We start from the raw sequence: 9,071 nt of genomic DNA, 5'->3' as shown, positions 1-9,071 counted from the left end.
ATAGCAGGAAATGGTGAGTGCTCGATTTTCCTCCATTGCTTCCCAACTCTCCCAGCCTCAGTCACAGCTAGGATTTTACTTGGCAGAATGTGAAACCTCTCTCCTGAATGTCCTTTGACCTTCTTCAGAGTTGCCTCCATTCCCTGTCACTCCCCACCTAGAGCTGTTAGAACACATTTCTTTTCCCTGCCCATCAGCTCTGGATTTCTCTCCAGGCAGGTCACCACTGAGTTCTGGGTGAACCCCCAAGGTCAAGATAAGTACCCATTACCATTCAATCTGATCATTTCTAGTTGTTTTTTTTTTTTTTTAATATTTATTTATTTGGTAGCACTGGGTCTTAGCTGTGGTTCACCGGCTCCTTAGTTGCGGCATGCACGAGGGATCTGGTTCCTGACCAGGGATTCAACCCAGGTCCCCTGCATTGGGAACTCAAAGTCTTAACCACTGCACCACCAAGGAATTCCCATCAACCTGATCATTTCTTTCCTATACGTTTCCAGATTAAAGACTTTTCCTAGCTAGTCCCTTGAATAAGCATCCGAAGACAGAGTGCTCCATTCCTCCAGGAGGCTTTTATGACATCAGCACAAAGTCGAGATGAGATGGAGTTTGAAGTTACATTCGTGGGCAGTCAGAGCAGTCGCACATTAATCCTGCTGAAGGGAACAGAAGCCAGCCTGTAAGACATGTGAGTGCTCCTGGGAACTGGCTGACCTGCAATTGTTCCCAGACCTTAGTTAATGGGAATTCCTGGCAGAGGGGCCTCGTGAGAGCCAAAGCAGGCCGTGGGTGAGCTGCTGGGAGATCATGCTTGCTCGTCTCCGAGTGGGAACATAGTCTTTGGACAGCTAACGGAAGGAGAGTCCTAACGCTCCCTCTATCTGAGGAAGGCTCCCAGCCCGCAGTTCCGTTCTGCCCCTCTGCTCAGCCCCATCACAGCCAGCCTCATACATCCATCCACTACCTCCTCCTTCTGTCTCATAAGAAAAAAGTTCTGCTCTACCAATGATAGCTTTCACTGCTTTGTGAGAATATAATCCGCTCCTGCATCCAGCAACATTTCTTTAACAGGTTGACTGCACTAGCTGTCTTTTACATCATTAGCTGCAAGTGGGTCCGTCAGCCCACCATTCTGACTTCCATCCCTTGCTAAGGCTTCCACTTGAGAAAACTTACATGTGCCCCTCCATGATCATACCCTCCTTGTCCTCCAGAGAAAGCCACCATCCATAATGTCGTGTTAATAATTTTCTTGTTGCAAATATGTATAGCCCTAAATACTACACTGTTAAGTTTTGGCAGTTTTTGAGCTTTTTTTGTGAGTGGAATCATTCTGCAAGATTTCTGTGCAACTTGCTTTTTCTTCACTTAGCATTCTGTTTCTGCGATGCGGCTGCTCAATTTCTCTGTTATGTAGTATTTCATTGTAAGAAGATATCACAATTTATTTGCCCAGTTTACTTTTGGATGTTGGGTTGGCTCCAGTTTTTGCTATTGGGAACAATGTTGCTGTGAATATGCTTACATATTTCTTCTGAGGCATAAGTGCGAGAGTTTTTAGGATATATATCTAGAAGTGGAATTGTTGGGTCTTAAGTTATGTGTGGGTTCAAATTTACATACTAGGTAATGCCAGACTGTTTTCTAACTCAGATGTACCAATTTATATTCCCGCCAGCGATGTATGAATGTCCCCTTGGTCCACGTCTTTGCCAGAGCTTGTTTTTCCTGTGGGTGTGAAATGATTTTCACTATAACTGTGGTTTGTATTTCTACAGTTATCTGTATAATTGCTCATCGGTCATGTTTACTAACTATTATTGTTTTCTCTTTTGTTAATTTGTCATGTCTTTCGCCCAGTTTTTTTTTAAGCTCTTTATTGGAGTATAACAGCTGTACACTGTTGTGCCGGTTTCTGCTGTACAAAAGTGAATCAGCTATATGCATACATATATCCCCATATCCCCTCCCTCCCGCAACTCCTTCCCACCCTCCTTATCCCACCCCTCCATCACCCATCATCGAGCTGATCTGCCTGTGTTATGCAGCAGCTTCCCACTAGCCATCTATTTTGCAGTTGGTAGTGTATGTATATATCAGTGCTACTCCCTCACTTCATCCCAGGTTCCCCTTTGCACACCCCCACCCCCCATGTCCTCATGTCCGTTCTCTACATCTGCGTCTTTATTCTTGCTCTGTCATTGTAAAAAAGTGACCATTTTTTTAGATTTTTTGCCCAGTTTTATGTGTTTTGACCCTGAGGATGTAAAATTACTCTCCCATATTTTCTTCTAAAAGCTGTAAAGTTTTGCCTTTCACATTCCATCTGAAATTCATTTCTCTTCTCATTTGCAATGCCAGCGCTATCTTATAATGTGTTTCCATGTATGTATGGGTCAGTTTTAGGTGCTCTATTTTGTTCCATTTCACTATCCCTGTGCACATACAGCCTCAAAAATCTACAGTTTTATATGAAATCTTAATTTCTGATTATGGAAGTCCTACCCTGACTTACTTCTTTATCTTCTTCATAAGGATCTCAAGTATTCTAAGCCCTTTGCTCTTCCATAGACATTTATAATTAGTTTGTCAGCCTCCATGAAAAATTTGGGATTTTGATTTGGAATCGCAGTGAATGTGTTAGTGGATTGCTTTAGTCATTCACAATGATTTGCTCCCTTCCCATCTTTGCCATGCTTTCCTATACTGGTGTGGAGTCCTCTGCCCCACTGGTTTGGGGCTTGTGTGACTTGCCTTGACCAACACCATGTTGGAGCAGAAGCTTTAAATATGTGGTGTGCTTTAGTGCTTCTCCTGCCTACCTTGAGATTTTGCCCTCTGTTATGACACTATCATGCCTCAAAGAGGGGCTTCCTTCAGCTGGGATCCCAGAATGAGAAGATGCATGGACTCACACAGAGCCCAGTATGGCCATAGGCAGTCTGCAGCCCTCATGTAATGGGACCCAGAGCTAAACCATTTGCTGCTACTGCAGTTTGGAGAGAATTGATATCTTTACACTATTGACTCTTCCTGTGTATGTACATGTTTAACGTATCTGTCCATTTATTTAGAATCTTAATGACTTCAACAGTTTTACAACTTTTCATTTTCTGAGATTCACTCTTAATTATCTTGTTTGTTACTATTGCAAGTGATAACATTTCTGAAAATACATGTTCTACCCTTTTGTTGTCAATAAGAAAAATGTAGCTTATCTTTGTTTATTGATCTTATATCCAGCAACATTGCTAAATTCTGTTATTAATATAATTTCAGTAATTTAGGGATTCTTTAGTTTTCTATGTACCTGCAAGTAATGATATTTTATTCCTTACTTTCCAACCCTTATATCTTTACTTTTTTTTTGGTTATTTTGAGATAATGACAGAGTCACAAGAAGTTACAAAGCTAATATAGCGAGATCAGCTATACTTCAAAATAAATAAATTAAAAAAAGTTTTTAAGTATAAAAAATTTTTTAATAGTGCAGAGAGGTCCTGTGTAGTCTTCACACAACCTCCATCAGTGATTACATCTTGCATAACTATGGTACAATATCAAAACATTAAAACACTATCAAAATATTGGCATTGGTACAGTGTGTGTAAAGCTCTGTGAAATCTTATCACACGTGTAGCTTTATGTAACCACCATCACAGGATACAGAACTATGCCATCACTGCAAAGAATCTTCCTGGTGCTCCTTCATTTCAGTCACTCCCAACCTCCTCCCCCACACCATCCCTAACCCCTGACAACCACTAATCTCTTTTCCATCTCTATAATTTTGTCATTTCAAGAATATTCTATAATTGGAATCATACAGTATGTGAACGTTTGAAATTGGCTTCTTTTCAATCAGCATAAATGCCCTTGAGATCCATCCAAGTTGTTCTATGCATCAATAGTTTACTCTTTATTGCTGAGTAGTATCCCATGGTATAGATGTGCCGTAGTTTGTTTGATCATTCGCCTGTTAAAAGGCATCTGGATTGTTTACAGTTTTTGGTTATTATGAATAAAGCTGCTGTGAAAAATTGTGCACAGCTTTTTATATAAACATAAGCTTTCATTTTTCTGAGGTAAGTGCCCATAAGGGCAATTGCTGTGTTGTATAGTACAGTAGTTGTATGTTTAGTTTTATAGGAAACTACCACACTACTTCCCAAAGTAGCTGTTTCCTTTTACATTCCCACTCCTGATGTATGAGAGATCCAGTTCCTCTACATCCTTGCCAACATGTGGTGTTGTCACTATTTTTTAATTTTAGCCATTTTGCTAGCTGTGTAGTGGTAACTCCCTGTGGTCTTAATAATTTGCATTTCTTTAATGGCTAGTGGTGATGAACACTTTTTTCTTTTTCTTTTTTTTTAATAGTCCAAGGGTCTTCTATTTTTTTACTTTTATACCTATTATGCCATGAATTCATAGAAAATGGGTTCTAGCAGCTCAGCCTCCTTTACATTGATTCCTACAAAGTTTGCCTCTCTGGGTGAAGCAGGCTGGAACTTCAGTGGAAACCAAGTACCTTTTTCTTTACCTTCCTTCTTTTTTCCTTCACATTTCAAAAAGCTGTCTCAACTCTTGGCGTGGGTAATGTGTTCAACACGTACATTAATTCCAACGGCAGGAATCTTGTCGTTAACTTGCTTTTTACGGCAATGCCAACAGCATGCTGAGTAACAGCACACGCTTCCGGTTTTGCCGTGGGAATATTTGTGGGCATTCCTTTTTGAACAGGGCCCATTGCCTTGATGTCTGCAATATCACTTTTCTTGCAGATTCACATGTATGTGGCCAAAGGCACAACTTCCTGTTCTAAAAAGCATGCCTTGCCTCTTTCCCTTTGGATTGGTCCTTTGGTAAACACTGGAAGCCAAAAGGCTGAACATCCTTTCATGTGCATATTAGACATCCCTATATCCTCTTCAGTGAAATGTCTCTTCACGTCTTTTGCCTGTTTTCTAATTGGATTTTTTTTTACTGTTGAGTTTTGGAAATTCTTTATATATTCTAGATACGAGTCCCACGTCAGATATGTGGGTAACAAATATTTTGCTCACTCTGTAGCTTGTCTTTTCATTCTCTTAACAGACTCTTTGCAGAGAAAAAGTTTTTAATTTTTTTTTCTGGACATGCCCCAAACCTTCAGGATCTTAGTACCCCAAACCAAGGATCGAACCTGGGCCACGATGGTGAAAGCGCCAAGTCCTAAACACTGGACGGCCAAGGAATTCCCAAAAGTTTTTAATTATGATGAAGTCCAACTGACCGATTTCTTTCCTTCATGGATAGTATGTGCTTTTAGTGTCATAATCCTTTTGTCTTTTTTCCTATCTTATTATGCAATCAAAGACTTACACTGTGGAATAGAAGTCATGGTAGCGGGCATCCTTCTCAGCTCCTGATCCTAAGCTACTGAGTATCGGATCTGTCTCCCTCCCTCACTTTCAGTTATCAAGACAAAGGGGCCAATTGGGAGATTGGGATTGCCCATATATACATGACTAATAAGAAAAAATATCAAATTGTACACTTTAAATATATGCAGTTGTTGTATGTCAATTATATCTCAATAAAAGTCCTTTAAAATAAAGATGAAGGGGCCATGTTTATCAGTTAAAATGTGTGTGGCTGCAAGAAAGAGTGTGCTTGACTAGAGTGGTTTAAACAGATAAAAACTTATGTAATAAAAATATCTGGGTCTAGGCTCTTTGTATTACTCTACTGTCCCACCTCAGTACTGGCTTTTGCCTTTGGCTTGACATCTAGGCAGGAGAAAGGGGCACCCTTTCTCACTGTGTTTGTTTTAATTTGAGAACAAATTCTTCACAGCCGCCCCTTGAATCTGTTTCTCCTTGTGTATCATTGATCACAACTGGGTCACAAAGGTGAGGAGGTGGTTATCGTACCCAGCATAAACCAAGCATGAGTCAACCTCTGAGCCTGGGCTTCCTTCCTCGAGTATGTTGACACCCGAGAACAGTTAAGGATATTAAACTAAGGACAAAGTGGTGGGAGGATTATGCCACCAACAGGCTCTGCCTGACTTTGTTTGACTTTGTATTTCCCGTGCCTGGCCGTGCGAGGCGCGTGGTAGATATATTTGGAAGTTTCTATTCAGCTTACCCCCTTTTGTTCAGAGCTGCTTCCCCGCTCATGAGGGGAGACCTTTGCAGCCACTAGCTGTACCCCCAGCCATAGGGGATTGGACCATTAATTCAGCATATTTATTGGGACTGAACCACCATCAAGCCACCATATTGCACATAAAATACACTGTAAATGGTGTGCCCTGGAATTGTGCTTCATAGAGATTCTGACCACTGTGTTAGGCACTGAGAACTAAATGATTAGCACAAGCAATGGTCCTGGAGTCTGGTGGTGAATACAGTCCTCAATCAAATATTAGATTATAGCTGAGGCACATGTGCTAAAGGAGTAGCGGTATATGGTACCATATAAAGTATGATTGGGGCATCAGGAGTGGACCATTGGCCCAAACTCAAGCAATCAGGTTTTCTTGCCTAGGAATCAAAGAAAACAATAGCTAAAACTTATATTCTGGGACTTCCCTGGTGGCGCAGTGGTTAAGAATCTGCCTGCCAATGCAGGGGACACGGGTTCCATCCCTGGACTGGGAAGATCCCACATGCCACGGAGCAACTAAGCCCATGTGCCACAACTACTGAGCCTGTGCTCTAGAGCCCATGAGTCACAACTACTGAAGCCCACGTGCCCTAGAGCCACCGCTCTGCAATAAGAGAAGCCATCACAATGAGAAGCCCACACACCACAACAAAGAGTAGCCCCCACTCTCTGCAACTAGAGAAAGCCCATGCATAGCAACGAAGACCTAACGCAGCCAAAAATAAACAAATACATTTAAAAGAAAACATATTGTACTCACCTTTAAAAGTGATTTTACATAGTTTAATAGATTTAATTCTTCCTCTAACCCTATTGAGGTACATAACATTATCAACGATTGAGAGACGAGGAAATCAAGGCAGAGAGAGGTTAAGTTTCTTGATCTAGGTCACACAGCTATAGTGGTGGAACCAGGATGTGAACCCAGGGAGCCTAGTTCCAGAACCTGAGCCCACTATCACTGGGCCTGGAAAGGTGGAGTAGCCATCTCCTGCCATCTGGTGGGAGAAGCAAAGAAAGCCAGTTTTCATACAAAGAGAGAAGAATGAAGTGAGAAGTACAGAGAGAAGCAAAACCAAGTTCCCTTTCTAATGCAGCCTTGATTATCTCCTGTAATATCCTCAGATACCTTTCCTAGGATCCTCTGAATATGACATAACTTCTGAATCCACCAATAGGTATATGATCACGTTTCATCCATCTGTCCCTCCTTCCCTCCCTCCACTTATAAAGGTTATATATTGTATCAGTTAGGATACGTTCTACTGCAAAGTTCAGAAAATCCCCCCTTCAGTGGTTTTTTTAAAATTTATGTATTTATTTATTGGCTACGTTGGGTTTTCATTGCTGCACACAGGCTTTCTCTAGTTGCGGTGAGTGGGGGCTACTCTTTGTTACAATTCATGGGCTTCTTATTACAGTGGCTTCTCTTGTTGTGGAGCACAGGCTCTAGGCTCATGAGCTTCAGTAGTTGTGGCACGTGGGCTCAATAGTTGTGGCTCACGGGCCGTAGAGCACAGGCTCAGTAGTTGTGGTGCACGGGCTTAGTTGCTCCGCGGCATGTGGGATCTCCCTGGGGCAGGGATCGAACCCGTGTCCCCTGCATTGGCAGGCGGATTCTTATCCACTGCGCCACCTAGGAAGTCCCCCTTCAGTGGTTTAAATAGAATTTCCCAACCGGTTTGCCACCACCACTTATGTGTCAAAAATGGGTTATTGGGACTTCCTAGGTGGCGCAGTGGGTAAGAATCTGCCTGCCAATGCAGGGGACATGGGTTCGATCCCTACCCCAGGGAGATCCCACATGCCGCGGAGCAACTAAGCCCGTGTGCCAAAACTATTGAGCCTGCGCTCTAGAGCCCGTGAGCTGCAACTATTGAGCCCATGTGCCGCAACTACTGAAGCCCAAGCGCCTGGAGCCCGTGCTCTGCAGCAAGAGAGGCCACCGCAATGAGAAGCCTGTGCACCACAAGGAAGAGTAGCCCTGCTCGCCGCAACTAGAGAAAGCCCGTGTGCAGCAACAAAGACCCAACACAGCCAATAAATAAATAAATAAATAAATAAATAAATAAATAAATAAATAAATTTATTTTTTAAAAAAAGAGTTATTGCTACGGCTAAGTTATTGATCCCCTCAGCCTTTGAGGCAGCTGGGCAGCCTTTGGGGCTCTGGGCCAGTCACCTCTGGCTGCAAGCAGCCTATCTTTTTAGGTCAGTGTGTCATACAAACATGTGTGCCGTGACTGGTCATGGTAGGGAAGCAATGCCTTAAGGAATGGACTTTTAATTTTCTCATGAAATAAGAAGTTTGGCGGTAGGCTTTTCCAGGTTTGAGTACAATAGTTCAGCAACATCTTCCAGGGTCTTCTTTCTTTCTACTCTGCCATTCTCGGGACAGGCTTTTAGTCTTAGGCCTGTTATCTCACGGTTGCAAGATGTCTTTCCTAACTCCAAGCACCATGTTCTCACACAACTGTGTTCAAATCAGGAAAGAGGGGGTGTCCGGGGGCTTTTCTGATACACTGACCTCTTTTATCAGGAAGCAAATCCTTTCCTAGAAGCTCCCCAGTGGGGTTCACCCTGTCTTCTTACTGACAAGAGGTGAAGGAGCCTCAGAGATTGAGTACTATCTGACTTTCCCCATTGCTAGTTTGGGAAATGGGGGAAGAGAAAGGGTTTGGGAATGGATGGTAGGTGGCTCACTGACAGCATCTGCCACTTTTTAAAGTAACATTAATTAGTATGTATAAGTGACGATTCCTAGATTTCATTCTTGTAGATTTTTTTTATGGTTTTAAGTATTTTTATTGAGGTATAGCTGATTCATAACATTATATTAGTTTCAGATGTACAATATAGTGATTCAAAATTTTTATAGATTATACTCCATTTTGAAGTTATCATAGGGGGACTTC

This window comes from Hippopotamus amphibius, chromosome 6, assembly GCF_030028045.1.
Source record: "Hippopotamus amphibius kiboko isolate mHipAmp2 chromosome 6, mHipAmp2.hap2, whole genome shotgun sequence".
NCBI classification, from domain to species: Eukaryota; Metazoa; Chordata; class Mammalia; order Artiodactyla; family Hippopotamidae; genus Hippopotamus; species Hippopotamus amphibius.
This window is presented reverse-complemented; position numbering follows the sequence as displayed.